Below are 26,388 nucleotides of genomic sequence, written 5' to 3' on the forward strand. Positions count from 1 at the left end.
TAGAATGCTTGCTTAGTGAAGACACTGATATTTGAGAGAAGTTAGTGAATGAAGTTAAAATACTAAATCATGAAAATAAATAAAACAACGTATCTATGTTCTTAACTCCCTTGGACAGTAGCAGTTTCTGTGAACATATAAGCTTGTCAGAAACATTGGGCTAACGAGGCATCATTAACACATGGTAATCTTAAAAAGCAGCTTTAAAAAACTAAGAAGGAGGAAAATTGTACCCTCAGAAACTTGCTGGCTGGCTGAGTGTCTAGTGAGGAGTGTAGAGCAGAGGAATGTCAGCTCCAATGATGCTCTTCTAGAGGAACTGGAGTGAAAGCAATTGAACCAATGTTCCTGATAATGAGGTTCCCTCCTGAAGTCTGGGGTGGGGAAAGCAGGAGACTTAGAGGGCCCCCAGACTGCTGAGGAGTTAGGGACAAAGGTTTTGTCACTATTTAGTAAAAGGTGAAAGGAAATGGAGCTCAGAGCCACACCACTTTTGTTTGACTAGTGGCAAATCAATGCAGGTTCCTTTGAGATAGTGCTTAACAGCTGAACAGGAAGTTTTTTCTAAGAACTCTATGGCATCTCAGTATGGTAATTTCACCCTCACCCTGAGGTGAGGCTTTTCAGTAGAGCAAACAGAAAGTTCTGCTGTAACTGAGTGAAGTTTCAGCAATGTTTGAATTGTGGCACTCAGGGGAGCTGCAATGAGTTGGGTAAAGGGACAGCCCCTGACTGGCAACCATCTGCACTGTGCACATTTCTGCTGGTTCCAGAATGGCTGAAAGGGCCAGTGGGAAAGATGACATTGGGGGAGTGGCATTGCCCCAAGTGTTATAGCCCACCAGCACGGAGTGTTACTGCCCCCTAGCAGCAAGTGTTACAGCCCCATAGCAACAGCATTTGCTAAATCCCAGGGTTGAGGAAGCCATTGGTGAATTAGGTTCTGGTTTGCAACTGTCAGGGGAACTTTAAGGATGATATCAAAACTGACTGTGAACTTCAGAAATGTAGCAGTTTTGAGTTCACCTGCAATTTTAACTGTGGTGAGTATTGATTCATGTACTCTGTCTTGTTGGAAGATAATGTAAATAGTTCAGTTAAGAGATCTCTTCCAGATTTTTTCTAAGGTTTATAAAGTAGTCCTATAGAATGTAAGTTTAAATATGTATAGTGATAATAGTTCTGTTTTAGATGTTTGCTAAAGTTTACAAGGTAGTCATATAAAGAGTTTGCTTTTGAATGTAAATTTGTAAGAAGTGTAAATATATAGTAACTAGTCATGCTAGATGTAAATGTAATGTTCATACCAGAATTATGGTAATATTAATGAACCAGGGTTTGGTGAAGCTAAGGGAATCTTTAAGTTTGATGTACTTTATTTGATGTGGTTTGCATCAAGAATTTGATTTTAAAAAAGGGCTTGGCACAGCTAAGGCAGTTATAGATATCTTAAGACCCATTCAAAAAAGAACATTCTATCTTGGCCATCCTCTACTCCTTTACTGGGGGGTGTGGCAGCCTAGGGATCACTGGGATGTTCAAACTACTTGCAAGCTCCTGAGTCAGAGTTGAGTTAAGCTCTGTACCCCGTCCTGCCAGAGGCTGGTAGTGAGAGAGCAATGTTCTTCTTGTTAGCTGCCAACCTAAGATAGGAGTATATTTAATGAAAGTATATCTCTAAGATGGGTAAGGTTTGTCTAACTGAAGATGATCTAATACAGGTATAGTCTATCTGGGGGGCTTGAGAGGCTCTTAAAAATTAAAAGGAGGGACCTGTGGGAGCCCACAGAGGTTTTCTACTGAGATTTGAACTTGCTTTTCCCAGCAGGGCTGCATAAGGGGATGGATTGACCACATGCGTGGTTACCAGATGTTTGGAAGGGTCTGCACTTGGCTGTGCTGGGAGAAGGTTTTTTGCTCCACCACTTGGCATTCCTTTAAAAAGCCCTTTAGAAGAGACAGAAGGGGCTAGTGGATTAGGATCCAGGCCCTCCCAAGGCTATCCTGTGTTTCTATCGTTCTCTCTGTCTCTTCTATATTTCTATCTAAATCTCATATCCCTCATTCCCCAAGAGTACCCTGAGGAAAAAGGTGGGGGTGTGTCCCCCACACCTCAAGACCCAATGATACCACTCTTGGGCATATACCCAAGGGATACTTAATCATACCACTAGAACATTTGCTCAACTGTGTTCATAGCAGCATTATTTGTAATAGCCAGAATTTGGAAACAACCTAAATGCCCCTCAACTGAAGAACGGATAAAGAAAATGTGGCACATATACACAACGGAATATTGCTCAGCTGTAAAAAACAATGACATCATGAAATTTGCAAGCAAATGGAACTAGAAAATATCATCCTGAGTGAGGCAACCCAGACTCAGAAAGACAAACATGGTATGTACTCACTCATAAGTGAATATTAGATGTAAAACAACAGATAATCAGACTACAACCCACAGCACCAGAGAAGCTAGGAAACAAGGAGGATCCTAAGAGAGATGCATGGATCACCTTGGGAAGGGGAAATAGATGACATCTCCATGGGTAAACTGGGGGTGATGGTGGCAATGGAGGGGATGAGAACCTGCAGGAATGGGATGGTCTGCTTAAGGGGCCCCCTGGCAGTAGGATCAGGATCTATCCCTGGTGCATGAGCTGGCTTTCTGGATCCCATTATCTGTGGTGGGACACCTTGCTCAGTCTTTATGCAGAAGAGACCAAGCGGTCCTTCCTCAACTGAATGTATCAGACTTTGCTGACCACCCATGAGAGGCCTTACGCTCTTGGAGGAGGGGACGGTGAGTGGGCTGGTGGGGAGCAGGAGGAGGGATGAGAGGGGGATCTGTGGTTTGTATGTAAAAAAAAAATTAATAAAAAATATAATGACCTAAGCAATAATATTTCTTCATTGAATGTCAGAATACTGTGTTAAAGAACAAGCCAAAGTCAAACTATTCCAGAATTTTATGCATACTGTAGTCAAGTGACATGTTTTTGTTTATGCATTATAATATTATTCTACATAAACATTATTGCCCTGCTAGTATTTGAGATTACACATGTATTACAGCTTTTTTAAAACTTCAAGTATTAAGATTCAAGTATCTGTGTCTTCCCAATAAAAATGTTAAACATTTTGGTCAATGTTAACTTCATTTTTTGTAGGAGTCTATTCTTTACTTGCAGGACATCACTAATGTAAGCTGTTCCATGGATGATAATGTTAGTGGAAAATATGTCATGAAATAGAAGTAGATTGCTTAAAAGTTCATATCATCATGGTTCAAGTTACTGTGAGGTAGGTGGGTGACACCAATGGGAATGCCAAAATAGCCAAGGAAAATCCTACAAGGGAACAATCCTATGCAAAGAACTATAGAACTGAGGGAAGCAGGAATTGGGAGAGCTGGCTGTGTCGAGCCACAAGAATGTATCATAGAGATTCAGCTGTGTATTAAAGCTATACTCTGACCAGCCAAGGGTCTGTCAAAAGGCAAGCCATTTATCATAAATATGTGGTGCTATCCAGCTTTTAATATTTCAGCTGTCTTGTACTATGAAAATCTTGCATGCCCAAATATTTCCAGACCTGCTGAACTTCTAGGTAACTAACTCTCCCACTGAGCCTAGGAGACAAACTGGCTGGAGACTCATAGCTTTGCTTCTTGTGCAAATGAAGCTCAAACCATCCCCCCCCCCCACCTCGAGGCCTAGTGGCTCTCCAGAGCAGCTGACTGAGAACAAAAGAGGTTTTTACATATCAAGGTGTAAGGTAGAACAACATTCCTGAGGAGGCAGAGAACCATGGCCAGGGAAAGAAAGGGCAGGCATTTTCTGTAGAAAAAGACAGAGCATAGCCAAAGAGAAGAGAGGAAGACAGAGGTTCTGTAGAGGGTAAAGTAAATCTTGGGTAGAGTTTTCTGAGAGCCAGGAGTAGAAAGTAGTAGAGATGGAGAACAAGGAAACAGAGGATGAAGATGAGGCTGGAAGCATAAGAGTTTAGCCGTTAGCAGGACTGTAATAGGGAACCAAACAGAACTGAAGCTATATAGACAGGATTTCATCCCAGAGAAATAAAGTAGATGGATAAAGAGCTTGGTGTATCTAGAGTTATTCCTGCCCTGAATGCCTGACAGCTATAGCTATATTGGTACGATTTTGTCTTAGAGGAGTAAAGTTAACAGACATAACAGCATAGTATACATAGATTTTTCTTTCCTTCAGATATCCCACGCTAGACATAGTGAAATCCCCAGGACCCCTTAGATTCAATATCTGGTGCCTGAACAGGATACTCATAAGACTAGGGTTTTAGCTATATTGAAGATCTCACCAAGGATGTTACAGACCCAGGTATCTTCATACCTCATGAGTGGTGAGTAAAACTGCATAGATTGAATTGGCTTAGAAGAATAAAGTAAATGGACTAGAGAAAGCTGTATAGAAAAAAAATGGCTTAGAGGAATAAATTAAATGGACTAAAAATGGCCAAGGAAAATCCTACAAGGGAACAATCTTATACAAAGAATTATAGAACTGAAGGAAGCAGGAATTGGGAGAGGTGGCCTTCCCTAAAGAAGAGCACAACGATTGGTTGTCCAGTACCAAATGGTCAGCCTTGAAAACATTCATACAATTAACATTATATAGGTTGTTCTTATTGTAAACATACACACATTTATGCATGCAATAACAATTAGTGAAAAAAGTCTATACACTTGTAGGAGAACATGGGTGTGTGCTATATAGGAGGGTTTGGAGGGAGGAAAGTAAAGGTAGAAATGTTGTAATTTGTATTGAGCACAAAGGTCCATGTGCTTACAGATAGCACTAGGAAAACCAGGCAAGTTAAACACACAGGGTTATCAATTCAAGAACAAAGATGTATAATTGGTATTTTTTTCCTGTCCAGAAGGCTGGGACTAGAGGTGAATAATAGTCTGTATGTGTTTTCCTTGTGCCATCCTTAGTGCCAGGCCATATCAAGCTTCAAGAAGCAGGACCTGAGGGACTTAATAGTGCAGGTGATCTTTGCACTATCTGTATGGCCAGGGTCTCCTCTAAGATCCCACAACAAGGACTGGAGGTGGCTGATAGCCCACATAAATTGAACCCTAAGCTATCTATAAGATGAAGACCACACCAGATCCTCCCCCCAAAGCCCTAGAGAACACAAGTAGCCTAGCTATTGAACCCATCAGAATGGAAGAAGTGCAGGCGTACATGCAGGCAGAACATTGTATATATAATAAATAAATAAATGTTTAAAAAAAAAGTACTGAAAAAAAAAAGATTGAGTGAATAATCTAAAAGTATGTGTGTGAGAGAGTATGAGAGAGCTATGTGAAAGACCTGGTAAAGGAGGTGTGCCTAGGAACTGTGTAAAGTGCTGTATGGTGAGAAAGCTATGTAAATGAGATGTTTAGCTGTGGCTGTGTGGATATTTGTAACTGTGTGGAGGCAAGGAAGATGAAGCTGTATAGAAAAGATATGTAGAAGAGAAATGTATGTAAAAAGAAAGATGTACAGATGTGGAAAACGTATGTATGTGCAGTAGTGTGGAAATATGTAGAAGTGTAGACAGAAAGAGTCAGACCAATTTTAAGATGAAGTAAAAGAGAAAGTTGCCGGGCGGTGGTGGCACATGCCTTTAATCCCAGCACTTGGGAGGCAGAGGTAGGCGGATCTCTGTGAGTTTGAGGCCAGCCTGGTCTACAAAGTGAGTTGCAGGAAAAGCGCAAAACTACACAGAGAAACCCTGACTCGAAAAACAAAAACAAACAAAAGAGAAAGTTAACATCAGAAAGCATGTGTGTTTTCTTATTTCACTAGTCATAGATAGATTAAAACTTGTTCCTAATTACCCTCACTACTCTGAGGCATTCCTTTTATTACCCTGAGCGGATTGTGGGAGCTGGTCTTTCATGGTCCATGTTACTGGCTGGCCAAGCAGACCACATCAATGAAGGAAATGGAAACTGGTATTTGGTCTGCCTCTAGTACTCCATGGTTTCCTGCATGTCTTCTCTGGCAAATGACTTGAAGTGAGGCCATTTTGAATCCTGTCCTCTATCTCTGTGTATGGTTTCATGTACAGGGGGTTGTTGTTGCCTTTACATGTAGAATATGATCACAGAGTGAATTTTTAAAAGTTTTCTTAGAAGAACCTTACAGAAGGAAGAAAAAGATGGCTTACAATTTGTCTAATGGGGCTAATGCTATTTTACTTTTTTAGTTAAACTGTTCTGAATTAATTTCCACCTTGATAGAGGTCATTATTTTCTCTTTACTAGCAATATCAGCATTGAGGAATCTTACAGAAATCTGTGCAAATCCTACAGCATTTAATGCACAAAAGCACCCTCTTCTTCAGTTAGATTCTTTACTCTCTTGCTTTAGAGAAGGAACGAAGTCTTGCTGTGGACACTTGTTTTTAGAGAAGATCCTGAAGCAACCCTGTATTCTATGAGTTTGCATTTGTGTTGCCCACTCAAGGTATAGCATGGTGTATGTTTTTGCTTCTTTGTACATTAAGAGTGAAGGAGAGGGGTTGGGGATTTAGCTCAGTGGTAGAGCGCTTGCCTAGCAAGCGCAAGGCCCTGGGTTCGGTCCTCAGCTGCAGAAAAAAAAAAAGCCATTTTAAGAGTGAAGGAGAATACCTTTCCACTTAAAAAAAAGTCAAATATTAAAACAATATCACTAACATTCACTAACATACTAAATTTTGACAAAACTAAAAAGGAAATCTGTCAGAAAAATACATATAGCCAATCCCCACTGATTTGTGTTAGCTGCCATTATCTAGAAATATTTTCTACCTGGGGCCCACAGTAGCCACACTGGGCTGAGACTCAGGTAGGTTATTTTCACTTTCTTATATTACCCCATTATGATCTCTCAAATCTCACTTCAACCCATAGCACTGACTGAGCTGCAGAAGCACTCTCTACCAGACAACCCAAAGCCACTACAGTTTTCTGTTTCAGAGAAAAAAATAAACTAGGAATGTAACACTAAACCAACAAAGGCAAGACTAGATATCAATTCCTAGGATCACTTAATTATAATTCCAGATGCCTAGACATCAGCACAAAACCACAAACATTAACACCAAAGACATTATGTCTCCAGCAGAGGGCAACAAGCAACTACAACAGATTCCAAGAAATGTAATACAACTGAAGCATAAAATATGGGCTTCAAAATAGCAATTGTGCATATGTTCAAGAACCTTAAAGATAATATCAGCAAATCACTTATAAAGTGTGTGAGAATACAAATATATAGGGAAATGAAATGATGGAAAGAGTCCAAGTATAAATAGAAGTAAAAATAGAATTACTAAAGAGAATCAAAACAGATAAAGTGCAAGGGACTCAAGATGATATTGGGGAAACATACAGAGACAGCCAAACCAAACTAGTGGGAACTCATGAACTGTGGACCAATAACTGTGGAGCCTCCATGGGACTGGAATAGGCCTTCTGCATAGGTGAGACAGTTATGTAGCTTGATCTGCTTAAGGGGTCCCCTGGCAGTGGAATCAGGATCCATCCTTAGGGTATGAGTGGGCTTTTTGGAGCCCATTGCCTATGGTGGGACACCATGCACAGCCATGGTCCATGTGGAGGGGCATGGACCTGACTCAACTGAGTGTATCAGGCTCTGCTGACTCCCCATGGGAGGCCTTACCTTGGAGAAGGTGGGAATGGGGAGAAAGGCTAGGGGATAGGAGGAGAGAGGGGAGAGGATCTATGGTTAGTAATATAAAATGAATATAAAATTCTTAATAAAAGAAAAGAAATGACACTGGTGATGGGGGATGAGAACATAAGGGAATGGAATGGTTGAGCTGGAACAGGGACAGAGTGGGAGAGCAATGAAAGAGATACTATGATAGACAGAGACATCATGGGATAGGGAGAAACTGGGTGCTAGGGAAGTTCCCAGGAATCCATAAGGATGACCCCAGCTTAGACTACTAGCAATAGTGGAGAGGGTACTTGAACTAGCTTACTTCAGTAATCAGATTGGTGAATACCCTAATTGTCATCATCGAGCCTTCATCCAATAACTGATGTAAGCAGATGCAGAGATCCACAGCCAAGCACCAGGCCAAGCTCCAGGAGTCCAGTCAAAGAGGGATTATATAAGGAAGGGGCATCAAGATCATGATACGGAAACCTACAGAGACAATCAAACCAAACTAATGGGAACTCATGAACTTTAGACCAACAGCTAAGCTGGAGCTTCCATGGGACTGTACTAGGCTATTTGCATGATTAAGACAGTTGTGTAGTTTGATCTGCTTAGGGACCCCCTGGCAGTGGGATCAGGATCTGTCCCTGGTGCATGAGCTGGCTTTTTGGAGCCCACTATGGTGAGACCTTGCATAGCCTGGATGCAGGGGGAGGTGCTTGGACCTGCCCCTACTGAATGTACCAGGCTCTGCTGATTCCCCATGCAAGGCCAAACCTTGTTGGAGAAGGGAATGGGGGGTGGACTGTGGAGGGAAGGCTGGACGGGTGGGAGGAGGGAAGAGAGGGGGATCTGCGGTTGGTATGTAAAATGAATAAAAATTTCCTTAGTTAAAAAAAAAAAATGACACAGCTTAAAAAAAAAAAGAAAGAAATCAAAACTCAAAACTGAGATAAAACTGGGAATGAAAAATTTATGAAAACAATACAAGATATGGAAAAGAAAAATTGTAGGTGTTGAAGACAATGGAGAATAAATGGATACCTCAATGAAAGAAAATGTCAGGTCTAAAATAAAATCAAGACATAAATCTTCCAGGATATATGACACATTAGGAAAAGATCAAATCTAATAATAGGAACTGAGAAAGGAGAATTCCAGATCAAAGGCATAGAAACTAGTTTTATCAAAACCATAGAAAAAATTACCCTAATCTAAAGAAGAAGGTGCCTATTTTCCTACAGAATGTAAGAAGCATACAGAAAAATAAATAAATGGACCAGATGAGTAATTCCATGTGACACTTAGTAATCACAACAATATATACACAGAAGAAAGAAGGAATATTAAAAGCTATATGGGAAAAGATCAAATAATATGTAACATGAGATGTATGAAAATAATACTTGGGTTGGACAGACATACAACCTATCAGAGAACATAGATGCTAGCCCAGAATATTATACCTAACAAAACTATCAATCACCATAGATGGAGGAAGAAAAGCATTCTACAATAAAATCAAATTTAAGTAGGACCTACCAATCCACCTCTACAGAAGGATCTAGAAAAAAAACCTCAATCACAAGGGGTCGACCACACTGAAGAAAACACAAGGAATAAATAACCCTGTAAATCTGAGGGGGAGAAACCCACACTATAGCATAAAAATAGCAGCAATCAATGAGCACTACTTATTGATAACTCTCAATATCAAAATATATCAATTCCACAATAAAAAGATACAGAGTAACAAAATGGGTTATAAAACAGTAGCCATCTTTCTAGTTCATCTAAGAAACACACCTTACCATCATGGATAGACATCACTTCAGGACAATGGATTGAAAAGTAATTTTGAAGCAAATGCACCTAAGAAGTAAGCAGATGTTGCTATGTAATATCCGAATAAAAGTCATCAATCAAAAAAAATAATGAGAAAGGGAAGGAAACTATACACTCATCAATGAAAAAGTCCACTGAGAGAATATTGGAGTTCTAAAATTTGTGCAACAAAAATAAGGGTACTCATATCCATAAAAGAAACTATACTACAGTTACAATCAGACATTGTCCCTAACAAAAGAATAGTGGGTGAGTTCAATTTCCTACTCTCACCCATAAGCAGGTCATCCAGTCACAAACTAACCAAAACAAAACATGAAGCTAACTGATGCCATAAACTAAATAAGTTAGTTCTTTGAAATGACAAACTCAACTGAAAAGTCTCTAGCCAAACTGTGGCTAAACTGCTCAAATAGTATCTAAAAAACTCCTTCAGGAACTGATTCCCGGCCACATTCACGTCCTGAGACAAGAACTGGGCTATGGTTGAAGAATCCATCTGACCACCCGATGAGTTTCACACAAGTGACTGGTTGAAATAGCTTGAGCCACCTTTATTTATACTTCAAAAACAAGCATGTTTTTCCCACCTCCCAGAATTAACCTCTGGTAAAAACAAATAAGTCAAATACGTTTTTCCCCAACATTTACATCAAAATATCTTTTAAACCAAAACAATGCTTATCATTTTGCTTGCTTGGCTAGATATCAAGCCAGGCACATCCTGTCCTTCCAAGGTTAAAAGGTGACAGGCATAGGTACACATTCTTAAAAACAATGTCATTCAAAACTTAACAAAGCATATTTACAGAAATATGGGCTATCTGCCATAAGCTGCTTGCATATAGTTAGCTTGTATTTTCTCTAACTGTTCCTACAAAAAACAAAAGAGTTCTGCCTGCCCATGCTTCTCTATAAAGGGCAAACTTTGATAAGGCACTCTTTTTCCATTTTACCACACCATTCTTGATGTTCTTTCCCAGAATTGGGAGACAAAGCCATGTCCCCTGTGCCTATTAACTTTATCTGTCTCATGTATGATTGACAAAGTAAAACTAAAAGCCACCAAGAGAATCGTCAATATTATGAGAGAAAAGAAAGCATGCAGGCTGTGCAGTCTCAGCAATATTATATGTTGTCCTGGGTCTACCAGTTCTTGCCAAGTGAGAGTCTGTCTCCATTGGCTTTGCCCATGGAGACCTGTTGGACAAGCATTCATATGCTGAACCTAAACTAGGCCACACAGCTCTCAACAGTCCTCCAATCTGTCCTCTCCCTAGTGATGTAGTCCACCAGTGGCCTATATTTCATGGCCCAAACCTCTCAATAGCTAAAGCTTTAGATGTAGATTGAAAACCTCATTGTGCATATAGACCACAGAGTTTTGGTCAGAATACAAATAAATAAACAGGACATTAAAAGAAACTCTTACAAAACTCTCTAATGAGAGTCCAGTGAAGGATAGTTAGACCTTCTTCCTTTTCTTTGTTTTGGGCCCACTGCATCCCATACAGGAAGGGATTTATACCCTATGAGATTGTTTGGAAGACCTCCCAACTGCTTCCTAGGCTCAGACACCAGCATTTGGCAGAACTCTCTAACCATTCATTTCACAAGTTACTAGGGGCAATTCACTAGACTGTCTAAGAGACACTGACCACCTCCAAATCCACTACAAGTTTCCCCTGGTTTAAGGCAGTGACATATCTGAATCAAGTGGGTAGAGGATACATCGTGATTCTCTTCACTCCTATGGCAGTGAACATAGCTGGCATTATACCCAGGTCAAGAGAGCAGAAGCCATGGATGATGATTCCAAATGGACTGTCTCCAGACTATGTACTCATTAAAATTGTTTCATTGGGCCCAAGGCCCTTCCACTCCCTTCTCCTCTACATCTTCCTGAGTCTTATGTTTGGTATGAATATGGGTTTTGTGCTGAGATTCTTCTTCTATTCCTATTATTCTTAGGTTTGATCTTTTCATGGTGTCTCAGATTTCCTGGCTGTTTCGTGTAGGATATTTTTAGATTTAACATTTTCTTTGACCAATGAATCTTTCTTCTATTATATCTTCAATGGCTGAGATTCTCTCTTCCATCTCTTGTATTCTATTGGTGATACTTGCATCTATAGTTCCTGTTCACTTACCCAGAATTTCCATTTCCTGAATTCCCTCAGTTTATGTGTTCTTTTTTTTTTAAATTCCAGTTGCCCTTCCCTTCTCTTCTCCCCTCCCCCCACCTCCCCCCATCCCACCCCTCATCCACTCCTCAGAGAGGATAAGGCCTCCCTTGGGGAGTCAATAAAATCTGGCATACTATTGAGGCAGGACCAAGCCCCTCTCCTCTGTGTCAAGGCTGAGCAAGGTATCTTACCCTAGGGAATGTGTTCCAAAAAGCCATTTCATGCACCTAGAATAAGTCCTGGTCCCACTGCAAGGTGTTCCCCAAACAGATCTAGCCACTGTCACCCACATTCAGAGGGCCTAGTTCAGTTCCATGCATGTTCCCCAGATGACAGGTCAGAGTCCTTGAGCTCCCACCAGATTGGGTCAGCTGTCCCTGTGGTTTTCTCCATCATGATCTTGACCTCAATTGCTTTGTTTTGCTTCTCTTTTGATCTTCATGCCATGAGTAGTTTCCTTCACCTGTTCATTTGTTTTGTTGTTGTTGTTGTTGTTTTGTTTTGTTTTGTTTTCTTAGCTTCCATGGCATTCTTTTTGTTGTTGTTGTTGTTGTTGTTGTTGTTGTTTTTTGTTTTTCAAGACAGGGTTTGTCTGTGTAGTTTTGGTGCCTATCCTGGAGCTCGCTCTATAAACCAGGCTGGCCTCGAACTCACAGAGATCCACCTGGCTCTGCCTCTTGAGTGCTGGGATTAAAGGCGTGCACCACCACTGCCCAGATTCCATGGAATTCTTTAAGGGATTTGTTGATTTCCTTCAATTCTTTCTTTGTCTTTTCCTCAATTTCTTTAAGGGAGTTTTTCATTTCTTCTTTAAATACCTGTATCATCTTCGCAAAGTTGTTTTCAAGGTTCTTTTCTTGTGTTTTGGTTGCACTGGAATGTTCAGGTCTTGAAGTCATAGGATAGCTGGCCTTTGGTGGTGTCATATTGGCCTGACTATTGTTGATTGTATTTTACACTGGCATTTAGACATCTGGGTTTGTGATGATTAAAGTTAGTCCTTGATTTCTGAGTTTGTTTTTGTTGGATGGGTGTTTTGTTCCTTAGTTTCTGTTTCCTCTTTGGTTTTCTAGTCTTTGTGATATGGATTTCTGGCTGCTGGCATGACCTCTGATCTAGTTAAGAGTCTCTGTTTCTAGTTGGGAGTTGGCTTTCTGGTGGTTAGCTTGGCTGTTGATGCAGCAGTGGGTCTCTGTTTTACTGATTGGTGTCGCCTGCACCTGAGCAGCTGAAGTTTAAGCTGGTGTGGCTTGCACCTGTTCTGACTGATGTTGTTTGCACTGGTTCTGTCCAGTGTGGCCTGATACTGAATGGTGGAAGTCTGCTGGGTTTGGGGGCAGAGCTCAGCAATGGGGCCAGGGATGAGTTAGAATGGAGTGGGCCTGGGCCTCCCCTAGGAGGAAGGATTCTGTGGATTCTGTGCCTAGGGACAGAATGCAGGGAGGGGCAAAGTTTCACTAGCAGGTGGATCTGTCACTGGTTCTGGTTGGTATGACATACTCCTGAGTGGTGGAAGTCAACTGGGGTTAGTGGCAGGTCCCAGCAGTAGGGCCAAGGAGAGAAGCTGTGATGGCATGGGCCTGGGGAAGGTCCCCACATCACATAATAAGCCAAATGTTAAACATACAGAACAAAGAAAGAATATTAAAAGCAGAAAGAGAAAAAAGCCAAGTAACATATACAGGCAGACCTATAAGAATTACACCTGACTTCTCAACAGAGATTCTAAAAACCAGTGGTGCTAAGAAGAAAGCTCATAGCACTAAGTGCCTGCATAAAGAAATTGGAGAACTCTCATACTAGCAACTTAATAGCACACCTGAAAGCTCTAGAACAAAAAGAAGAAAACACACCCAGGAGGAGTAGATACAGGAAATAATCAAACTGAGAACTGAAATCAATAAAATAGAAACAAAGAAAACAATACAAAGAATCAATGAAATGAAGAGTTGATTATTTAAGAAAGTCAACAAAACAGATAAACCCTTATCCAAACTAACTAAAAGACAGAGAGAGAATATCCAAATTAACAAAATCAGAAACAAAAACGGGGACATGACAACAGACTCAGGAAATCTAGAGAATCTTTGGGTCATACTTCAAAAATCTGTACTCTACAAAATTAGAAAATCTAAAAGAAATGGAGAAGTTTCTTGATACTTAACACTTACCAAAGTCAAATCAAGATCAGATAAACAATTTAAATAGACCAACAACCCCTAAGGAAACAGAAGCAGTCATTAAAAGTCTCCCGTGCTGGGCGGTCGTGGTGCAGGCCTTTAATCCCAGCACTCGGGAGGCAGAGCCAGGTGGATCTCTGTGAGTTCAAGGCCAGCCTGGGCTACCAAGTGAGTTCCAGGAGAGGCGCAAAGCTACACAGAGAAACCCTGTCTCGAAAAAAAAATAAATAAATAAATAAAAATAAAAATAAAAGTCTCCCAACCAAGAAAAGCCCAGAGCCATATAATTTTAACACAGAATTCTATCAGACTTTCAAAGAAGAACGAATATCATACTCTTCAAATTATTTCACAAAAATAGAAAGAGAAGGAACATTGCCAAATTCTTTCTATGAGTCCACAGTCACCCTGATACCAAAACCACGCAAAGATGCAACCAAAGAGAATTACAGACCAATTCTACTCACAGACATAGACATTAAAATACTTGAAGACTAAATTCAAGAAGACATCAAAAAGATCACCCACCATGATCAAGTAGGCTTCATCCCAGAGATGCAGGGATGGTTCAACATACAAATCTGTCAATGTAATCCACCATATAAACAAACTGAAAGAAAAAAAAAAGAGATATGATCATCTCATTAGATGCTACAAAACCCTTTGACAATATCCAACAACTCTTCATGATAAAAATCTGGAAGTGATCAGGGATACAAGGCACATACCTAAACATAATAAAAGCAGCATACAGCAAGCCGATTGCCAACAACAAATTAAATGCAGAGAAACTCAAAGCAATTCCACTAAAATCAGGAACAAGACAAGGTTGTTCATTCTTTCCATATTTATTCAATATAGTACTTGAAGTTCTAGCTAGACCAATAAGACAACTAACAGAAATAAAGGGACTACAAATCAGAAAGGAAGAAGTCAAAGTATCATTATTCACAGATAATGTGATAGTATATATAAGAGATCCCCAAAAGTCTACCAGGGAACTCCTACAGCTGATAAACACCTTTAGTAAAGTGGCTGAATACAAGATTAACTAAAAAAAAAAAAAAATCAGTAGCCCTCTTACATACAAATGATAAATGAGCTGAGAAAAAAATCAAGGAATCAACACCTCTTACAATAGCCTCAAATAATATAAAATATCTTGGTGTAACTCTAACCAAACCCTGCTCACCACTTCTGCTCCCTTTCCCTTTGTGGGCTCTTGGCCAATGGCCCCCAAGGAAAAGGAGACCCACAAGCTCAGGGTAAATTGAAGAAAGATTGTAACAGCCAGAGGATGAGGGATTATGCTGTGATATTATGTCTCCTAGTACTGTCAAAAGCTACAACCATAAAGTCTCATCAATATGAAAAACTAAACATGAGCTAAATAAGGATGACACCAATGGCTAGAATCATGGAGTTGCCCTGGAGCAGCACTCAGCCATGCAAGCAGGACAGCACTCCCAGCAGAGCAGGTAATGGATCTGGGCATGCAGCAGCCATCACTGGCTGCAGCTGTGTTTCCCCCTGGAGCCAGGGTTGCTGTATGTAAGCTGCGGCTTATAGTAGTGGGAGGAACTTTGAGCTCCTGGATTGTGAGGCAGTTGAGAGCCCTCAGGCCTGAGGACTGAGATTGTAAAAGCCAAAATGGAATGGAGCCTACAGCTAAAGTCACTCAGTTTCTGTTTGCTGGCTGCCCAGAAAGCGTTTCCAAAGACCTGTAGCTGCTCAATTACTATGGCAGTTACTTAGTCCTGGGATAAGGTCCCTAGGGAAAGACTGCCATAAAATCCTCCTGTAACTGAAAGTGCCTCTGTGACTGAGAACAAAAGTTTCAGAGATGCTTGTTTGAACTAGAATTGTTAACTGCAAAAAGTGTTTGGTTATGGGTTTCTTCATATTTGGAAGACTGGTACCAGAATTCATTTTTTGAATTTTTCATACTTAAGAAATGAGGTGGACAGGAATGATTCCATTACAATGGGACAACTTTGACATTACCTACAGATATAGACTCTATTAACTGTGGTGATTCACAAACTGTTTTATATTAAAAATAGAACTGTTTAAACAGAGAAATTAGGGTTTTTTTTTTCAAGCTCAAGATGCAGCTTAAAAAAATTATAAATGAGGAGTTAATATTCATCAGTCTACTTAATTTTTTAAAAAATATATTTTGGACCCTCCAAGACTGCAACTATTCCCTGAGACAGAGACCACCAGTGCCAGATTGGACTAAGAGGTGAGTCTTTATCCTCATACAGGAACACCACAGCCCCTAGGCTTTGAGCCCAGGGACACAATACTGCAGTCCCACACCACCACCCATTGCAGTCCCAGTTTCAGGCTAGTCAGCAGGCAGACTTCCTTCAAACAGTTTGAACTAGCACCATCCCTCACGAGACACTGTAACACACAAGCCCCACCCCTCCCAAACCCACCCACCCTCCACCAGTGCAAATGGTACTTGAGGCAGAGCCGGGAGTGTCCAAAAGGACTAAGAGGTCTCTTTGTCTAGTTGGGGCCCAGGGGCACAACCCTGTGCCCCCACACCACCACCCAGTGCAGTCCTAGTCTCAGGCCAATAGGCAGGCCTCTTGCAGGCAGGTCAGACTACCATCATCCCCCACCAGACCCTGTAACCTACAAGACCCACCCCTCCCAAACCCACTCACCCTCCAAGACTGCAGCTACTTCTTGAGACTGAGCCCACCAGCACCAATTGGACTAAGAGCTGCTCCCTGAGATGAAGAGTCCATCAGCACCAATTAGACCAAGAGCTCTAACTAGACCAAGAGATCCCACTGGACTAAGAGTATCAATTAGACCAAGAGAGGCTCCCTCAGACATAGACACCACTTGCACCAAGTGGAGAAAGAGATGGGTAGATGCCAGTAGAAAAATACAGTTGGCAACATAAAAACCAATATGGTTCCATCAAAACCTACATCAGCAAGACCTGAACATTCCAACAATGAAGAAACAGAAAAACATTGACCTTAAAAATGACCTTAAGAAGATGACAGAAATCTTTAAAGAAAAATGAAAAATTCCCTTAAAGAAATTGAGGAAAAGTCAAACAAAAAACTTGGAAGAAATCAGTAAATCGCTTAAAGAAAGCCAAGAGAAAGCAATTAAACAAGTGAGGAAAACAGTTCAAGATTTGAAAAGTGAAATCGGGACAGTAAAGAAGACACAAACTGAGGAAATGCTGGAAGTGGAAAATCTGAGTAAACGAACAGGAACTACATATGCAAGCATAATGAACAGATTGCAAGAGATGGAAGAGCAAATCTCTGGCACTGAAAATCCAAAAGAAGAAATAGAATCATCAGTCAAAGAAAACACTAAAGCCAACAAAGTCATAAACCAAATTGTCCAGGAAATTTGGGAAACCATGAAAAGACCAAACCTAAGAATAACAGGGATAGAAGAAGGGGAAGAATACCAACTCAAAGGCACAGAAAATATATTCAACAAAATCATAGAAGAAAACTTTACCAACCTAAAGAAGGAAATACCTATAAAGATACAAGAAGCCTACAAAACACCAAATAGACTGGATCCAAAACAAAAGTCCCCTCACCACATAATAACCAAACCACTAAACATACAGAATAAAGACAAAATATTAAGAGCTGCAAAGGAAAAAGGCCAAGTAACATATAAAGGCAGACCCATAAGAATAACACCTGACTTCTCAATGGAGACTCTAAAAGCCAGAAGGTCCTGGACAGACGTTATGCAGACACTGCAAGACCATGGATGCCAACCCAGACTATTATACCCAGCAAAACTCTCAATCACAATAGACGGAGTAAACAAAACATTCCATGATAAAACCAGATTTAAACAAGATCTTTCCATAAATCCAGCCCTACAGAAAGCACTAGAAGGAAAAATCCAATCTAAGGAAGTTAGATACACCCATGAAAACACAGGCAAGAGATAATCCCACACCAACAAATACCAAAGAAAGGAAACATACAACACTACAACCAAAAAATAACAGGAATTAACAATCACTGGTCATGAATATCCATTAATATTGATGGTCTCAATTCTCCTATAAAAAGAAACAGGCTGACAGAACGGATATGAAAACAAGATCCATCCTTCTGCTGTCTACAAGAAACACACCTCAACTTCAAAGACAAACACTACCTCAGAGTGAAAGGCTGGGAAAACACTCTCCAATCAAATGGATTTAAGAAGCCAGCTGATATAGCTATCCTAATATATAATAAAATAGACTTCAAACTAAAATCAATCAAAAGATATTAGGAAGGACATTGCATATTTATCACAGGGAAAATCTGACAAGATGAAGTCTCAATTCTGAATATTTATGCCCCAAATACAAGGGCACCCACATTTGTAAAAGAAACATTACTAAAGCTTAAATCACACATCAAACCCCATTCAGTGGGGTGTTGAAGTGGGAGACTTCAACACCCTACTCTCACCAATGGACAGGTCTGCCACACAGAAACTTAACAGAGAAATAAGGGAACTAACACATATTATGACTCAAATGGACTTAATAGATATCTACAGAATATCCCACCCTAACACAAAAGAATATACCTTCTTCTCAGCACCCCATGGAACCTTCTCTAAAATCGACCACATGGTTGGTCACAAAGCAAATCTCAACAGATACAAAAAATTAGAATAACCCCCAATATCTTATCGGACCACAATGGCTTAAAGTTAGATTTCAACAACAACAAAATTTGCAGAAAGCCTACAATCCCATGGAAACTGAATACTACCCAACTGAATCACCAATGTGTAGATGTGATGAAGTGTAGATGTGGCCAACGGTTTTATTAGACAGAAAACACAGAGCCGATTCAGAGAAGAAAGCCAAGAGGTCAGAGCCAAGAGCCTCACCCTTTCTGATTCAGGGATCCTCCTCAGCCAAGAGAGCTCTCCGAAAGAGGAGCCCTCCTTCCTGTGTGTCTGTCTCTATAGTCTCTCTGTTCTGGCTTCTGATTGGTTGTAAACCCAATCATGTGACTGCCTCGTCACTGCCTGTATGTACCGCCCTCCAGGTCCTTAAAGGCGTACACCACCACTGCCACGCACTTGCTATGGCTCTAATAGCTCTGACCCCAGGCAACTTTATTTATTAAAATACCACCACATTTCCCCTTTTCTAATTTAATAAAAAGAAAAAAAAAGAAAAAGGTTATAACTAACAAAAGAAAAACTACATACAAAAGTACAATAACTATATACAATGTCTAAATAATTTCTAGTCCATTTGTATTTGACAAATTCAGAGAAAATAATTTCATTATTTATCTTATTTTGTTAAGTCCAAAATGTATCTAATTCACTTTCTATCCTAATTAATCTTCAACTATAACTAACTAATCTTCAACTATAACTAACTAACTTTCAACTATAACTAACTAATCTTCAACTATAACTAACTAACTTTCATTTCTTTATATCCTAATAGTTGGTAATAATAACATTCAAGGATCAGAAAATTGCATTGTTAAATGAACGGTATAAGTACAATTAGAAATATACATATAGCATTTTCTAACAATATCAATTCCAATATATATAACTTGTATACAGTATAAAACAATCCAATCCAATGTAAAATACTTAAAACTAGTAATTGTCTTTTTCTTCTTCTTTCTTTCTTTCCTTTTCTTTTTTTTTTTAAATAAGAACCTTAAATCTAATCTCCTTTGCTTAGCCTTTTTCCTAACCCTTGACAACAACTTGTAACCAACCCCCTAAACAACAAAAATTATCCCAGACCCAAAACCCATTAAAAAGATCAAAAAACCACCTGCCCCACACCACCTCTTTGGGAATGTGGGCGTTGTATTCTTAAAATTGCTTCCTACTGGGTATGGGCGAAGTTATCTTTATCCTGAAAGAAAAATTTTAGGTTAATTGTCAAATTCTAGGAAAGGTAACCATATCCTTCATTATCCAGTCTGTGTATAATGCCAAAGTTCAGGGTTTATCTCAAGTCCTTATTCAAGTAGTCTTTGAGACTGGATCATCTCATCTAGTCATCTCAAAATTACTCTGAGCACCTTGTAGTTCAAAGCTGATCAGTTGTCTCATTTGTCCAGTGTTCTTCAGATTCCTTAACCTCCATTCTCCTAAAAGACAAAAACAAAAACCTTTCCCCAAGACTAATTTTTGGGGATGTTCCTTTTTGGCAAGTTACTATCTGATTAAATGAAAAGACATGTGTTACTGGTATAAGTTAGTTTAAATTGGATGTTCATGTTGGTTGATGAACTATCACCTCCTCTAATTAAGAGGTTTCTCTTGTTCAAATCGAACCTTTATTAATTTTGATGGTACCCACAACTTATCTTCTCCTGTAGAAACAAAAGCAAAACCTCGTCCCCAATGTAATACATATCCTGGTTTCCATTCTGAGGTCAGCACATCCTTAAAGTATATAGGTTGATTTAATTCTGTAGTTTTTTCTATTATCCAATGTCTCTCTGCAGCTGTTGTTCCTTTCTCATTGGCATTGAGAAAATTCAAAGTTAATAGAGCATTATGCAGTCTGTTTCTGGGGGTTTTTGTTACCCCTTTCTGTTTATTTAGCATATCCTTTAGAGTTCTGTTTGATCTTTCTATAACTGCTTGACCTGTAGGATTATGTGGTATGCCTGTAATATGCTTTATATTGTTTATTTTTATCGATAATTTTGATCTTTGTTCATTAATAGAAGTTTACCAAAAAATTTTCTTTATGTTTTCTCCTGAATTTTCTATTCTCTCTGTTTCATCATCCTGACCAGCATGACTTATTCCAATAGGCATTTGGTTATTTAATTGCTCTGAGTAGGGGTTTCCTCTACGACTGCAGGAAAGGTTTGAACTGGATTTGCTATTGGGGCCTGCATGAGGCCCCTCTGGGAGTTTCCCGAAGACAGAGGCAAAGGATTACCCTGTCTGTCCCTTGTTGATCTACATTCGTTGGTCCAGTGTTTTCCCTTACCACACCTTCTGCATACTCCAGAAGGAAGGGGCATTCTGTTGCCATTGTTCCTTGAGGAAACATTGTTTCTAGGAATGACCTGTTTACAGTCCCTTTTCAAATGTCCTTGCCTTCCACATCCAAAACATCTAACATTCCTCAAACCTCTTGAAATTGCTTCTCCTACCCACATATCATCATGCTCATGAGTTTCAACATTAACCGTGTCTCTAATCCAATCTTCCAAAGGGTGCAGATCTTGCCTTTAACGGCCTGATTATTGTTTTGCATGCTGCATTCGCATTCTCAAAGGCCAAAGTTTCAATTATTATCTTACCAGCTTCTGAATCCGGGACCATTCTCTTTACTGCTGAAGCCAGTCTTTGTAAAAAATCTGTAAAAGATTCTTTTGGGCCTTGTACAACCTTTGTAAATGACTCAGTTTTTTTTCCTGGTTCCTCAACTCTGTCCCATGCATTCAAGGCTGCTGTTCGACATAAAATTAGGGTTTGGACATCATATAAACATTGTGCTGGTGCTGAAGCATATTGACCTTCTCCCATAAGCTGATCCTGGAAGACTTGTATTCCTTTATCCCTCCACTGTTTTTCTATGTTTTTAGCTTCATCCTTGAACCAAGTTAGCCACTGAAGCCTTTGACTGGGTTCCAGAACAGCTTGTGCCAGCTCCCGCCAATCCTGTGGTACAATCCTATTATATGTTGACCAAGAGTTTAACATTTGCTTTACATATGGGGAATGCATGCCATAAGATACTATTTCCTCCTTAAACCTTCGTAAATCTAACATTTCGATTGGAGCCCAAATATTTTGTGTAGTCATTTGATCAGGCAACTGCTGTACGGTTACTGGACAAACTAAGGGTGACTGTGTGAAAACAGGCTTTCTTTCTGTAACCCTATGATCCAATCTTGAAGCAACTTCACTGTTAGTTTCTTCTGTCTGAGTTTTTACAAGTGTATCAAGTTTTTCTAAAGCTGTCACCCTGGCACTTAAATTGACTATCTTCTTAAATAGTAAAATAAGAATAAATATAGTAATAAAATGCATAATTCTATCAACATTAATCTTCTCATATAACTGTTCCATTGTTAGACTGTCTAAAATTGCAAACAAAGCCCAATTTTCTTCTAATGAACACAGAAAACCCTTTCTCTTTTTTTTTTTTAAAATATGGAAAAAAATTTCTCTTTAAATAGTTTCCTTTAAAATATTGGATAACCAAGTCCTCGTAGAACAGTACAAATCCGAGGGAATTTCAAAACAGCCACCTAGTGTCCCAGGTGTGAATCCAGCTTAGCAGTTAAACGGTTTTTAACGGATTCTTGTCACGTTGGGCGCCAAATGTAGATGTAATTCAGTGTAAATGTAGCCAACGGTTTTATTAGACAGAAAACACAGAGCCGATTCAGAGAAGAAAGCCAAGAGGTCAGAGCCAAGAGCCTCACCCTTTCTGATTCAGGGATCCTCCTCAGCCAAGAGAGCTCTCCGAAAGAGGAGCCCTCCTTCCTGTGTGTCTGTCTCTATAGTCTCTCTGTTCTGGCTTCTGATTGGTTGTAAACCCAATCATGTGACTGCCTCGTCACTGCCTGTATGTACCGCCCTCCAGGTCCTTAAAGGCGTACACCACCACTGCCACGCACTTGCTATGGCTCTAATAACTCTGACCCCAGGTAACTTTATTTATTAAAATACCACCACACCAATGGGTCAAGGAAAAAATAAAAAAAGAAATTGAAGATTTCCTAGAATTCAATGAAAACAAATATACGATATGCCCAAACTTATGGGATACTATGAAAGCAGTGCTAAGAGGAAAATTCATAGCACTAAATGCCCACATAAAGAAGATAGAGAAATCTCACACTAGCGACTTAATAGCACACTTGAAAGCTCTAGAACAAAAAGAAGCAAACTCATCCAGGAGAAACAGATGCCATGAAATAATCAAATTGAGGGCTGAAATCAATGAAATAGAAACAAAGAAAACAATACAAAAAAAAAATCAATGAAATAAAGAGTTGGTTCTCTGAAAAAAAAAATCAACAAGATAGACAAGCCCTTATCCAAATAAACCAAAAGGGAGAAAGAGAGCATTCAAAATCAGAATCAAATCATTAACAAAATCAGAAATGAAAAGGGAGACATAACAACAGACCATGAGGAAATCCAGAGAATCATCAGGTAATACTTCAAAAACCTCTACTACACAAAATTGGAAAATGTGAAACAAATGGACCATCTTCTGGATAGGTATCACATACCAAAGTGAAATCAAGACCAGATAACTATTTAAATAGACCAATAACCCCCAAAGAAATAGAAATGGTCATTAAAGTCTCCCAACCAAAAAAAGCCCAGGACCAGATGGTTTCAGTGCAGAATTCTACCAGATTTTCAAAGAAGAGCTAATACCAATACTCTTCAAATTGTTCCAAAAATAGAAACAGAAGGAACATTACCAAATTCTTTTTATGAGGCTACAGTTACCCTGATACCCAAACCACACAAAGATGCAACAAAGAAAGAGAATTACAGACCAATCTCCCTCATGAACATTGATGCAAAAATACTCAATAAAATACTGGCTAACCGAATCCAGGAACACAGCAAAAAAATTATCCACCATGACCAAGTAGGCTTCATCCCAAGGATGCAAGGATGGTTCAACATATGAAAATCTGTCAATGTAATACACCATATAAACAAAACTGAAAGAAAAAAAACCACATGATCATCTCATTAGATGCTGAAAAAGCCTTTGACAAAATCCAACACCCATTCATGATAAAGGTTCTAGAGAGATCAGGAATACAAGGAACATACATAAACATAATAAAGGCAATATATAGCAAGCCGACCGCCAACATAAAATTAAATGGAGAGAAACTCAAAGCAATTCCACTAAAATCAGAAACAAGACAAGGTTGTCCACTCTCCCCATACTTATTCAATATAGTACTTGAAGTCCTAGCTAGAGCAATAAGACAACAAAAGGAGATCAAGAGGATACAAATAGGAAAGGAAGAAGTCAAATTTTCACTATTTGCAGATGACCTAATAGTATACATAAGTGACCCCAAAAATTCTACCAGGGAACTCCTACAGCTGATAAACTCCTTCAGTAAGGTGGCAGGATACAAGATTAACTCAATCTAGCCCTCCTATATACAAATGATAAATAGACTGAGAAAGAAATCAGAGAAACATCACACTTTACAATAGCCACAAATAGTATAAAATACCTTAGGGTAACTCTAAACAAGTGAAAGACCTGTATGATAAGAATGTTAAGTCTCTGAAGAAAGAAATCAAGGAATAGATCAGAAAATGGGAAAGATCTCCCATGCGCATGGATAGGTAGAATTAACATAGTAAAAATGGCAATCTTACCAAAAGCAATCTACAGATTCAATGCAATCCCTATCAAAATCCCAACACAATTCTTCACAGACCTACCTGGAAGGTAGGAAAACTTCATATGGAAAAAAAAAAAAAAACTAGGAAAGCTAAAAGAATCCTATATAATAAAGCAACCTCTGGATGCATCACGATCCATGACCTCAAGCTCTACTACAGAGCTATAATAATAAAAACAGCCTGGTACTGGCATAAAAACTGATATGTGGACCGAACTGAAGACCCTGACATTTATTCACACAACTATGAACATCTGATTTTCGACAAAGAAGCCAAAACTGTACAATGGAAAAAAGAAAGCATCTTCAACAAATGGTGCTGGCATAAATGGATGTCAACATGCAGAAGACTGCAAATAGATACATATCTGTCACCATGCACAAAACTCAAGTCCAAGTACATCAAAGACCTCAACATAAATCCAGTTGCACTGAACTTGATAGAAGAGAAAGTAGGAAGTAGTCTTGAAGGCACTGGGGCACAGGAGACCACTTCCTCAATATAACACCAGTAGCACAGACACTGAGAGCAACAATTAATAAATGGGACCTCCTGAAACTGAGAAGCTTTTGTAGAGCAAAGGACACTGTCAATAAGACAAAACAACAGCCTACAGAATAGGAAAAGATCTTCACCAACCCCACATCTGACAGACGGCTGATTTCCAAAATATATAAAGAACTCAAAAAGCTAGACTTCAAAATACTGAATAATATAATTTAAAAATGGGCTACAGAGCTTAACAGAGAATTCTTGACAGAAGAATCTTAAATGGCTGAAAGACACTTAAGGAATTGCTCAACATCCTTAGTCATCAGGGAAATGCAAATCAAAACGACTCTGAGATACCATCTTACACCTGTCAGAATGGCTAAGACCAAAAACACTGATGACAGCTTATGTTGGAGAGGATGTGGAGCAAGGGGAATACTCCTCCACTGTTGGTGGGAGTGTAAACTTGTATAGCCACTTGGGAAATCAGTATGGTGATTGCTCAGAAAATTGGGGATAAATCTTCCTCAAGACCCAGCTATACCATTCTTGGGCATGTACCCAAGGAATGCTCAATCTTACCACAAGGACACATGCTCAACTATATTCATAGCAGCAGTGTTTATAATAGCCAGAACCTGGAAACAACCTAGATGGCCCTCAATTGAGGAATGGATAAAGAAAATGTGGCACATATACACAATGAAATAGTACTCAGCAGAAAAAAAAAAAATGATATGAAATTTGCAGGCAAATGGATGGAACTAGAAAATATCATCCTGAGTGAGGTAACCCAGACTCAGAAGGACAAACATAGTATGTACTCAAGCATAAGTGGATACTAGATGTAAGGCAAAGGATAACCAGACTACAACCCACAGCTCCAGAGAATCTAGCTAACGAAGGACCCTAAGAGAGACACATAGATAGCCCAGCGAAGGAGAAATAGATGAGATCTACCTGAGCAAATGGGAGTGGGGGGGGGGGGGGTTAATGGAGGGCAAAGAATGGGGGATGAGAACTTAAATGGGAGGGTTGAGCTGGAACAGGGACAGAATGGGATAGCAAGGAAAGAGATACCATGACAAATGAGAACATCATGGGAATAGGAAGAGTCAGGGTGCTGGGGAAGTGCTCAGGAATCTACAAGGATGACCCCACCTTGGACTACTGGCAATAGTTGAGAGGGTGCCTGGACTGGTCTACTCTGGTGACCGGTCTAGTGAATACCCTAACTGTCATCATAGAGCCTTCATCCAGTGACTGATGGAAGCACATGCAGAGATCCAAGGCTAGGTGCCAGGCTGAACTCCGGGAATCCAACCAATGAGAGAGAGGAGGGATTCTGCGGGCAGGGGATGTCGAGATCATGATGGGAAAACATGCAGAGATGACCAGCCACACTAGTGGAAACCCATGAACTGTGGACTAAAAGCTATGGAGCCCAAATAGGACTAGACTAGGCCCCCTGGATACAGGAAACAGTTGTTTAGCTTGAACTCTTTGGGGGGCCCCCTTGGTGCATGGGTGGGCTTTGTGTTATGACACCTTGCACAGCCTTTGTGC

The 26,388-nt window shown here is 39.8% G+C and overlaps 1 protein-coding gene across 8 annotated transcripts in view; it reads right to left on the minus strand.

Annotated features, from left to right (window-relative positions):
- Positions 1–26,388, minus strand: part of Cd320 (CD320 molecule) — a 107,320-nt gene that overhangs the window by 54,681 nt on the left and 26,251 nt on the right. The gene's annotated exons all lie outside the window — the stretch shown is intronic.

This window comes from Peromyscus eremicus, unplaced genomic scaffold (assembly GCF_949786415.1).
Source record: "Peromyscus eremicus unplaced genomic scaffold, PerEre_H2_v1 PerEre#2#chr22_unloc_1, whole genome shotgun sequence".
NCBI classification, from domain to species: domain Eukaryota; kingdom Metazoa; phylum Chordata; class Mammalia; order Rodentia; family Cricetidae; genus Peromyscus; species Peromyscus eremicus.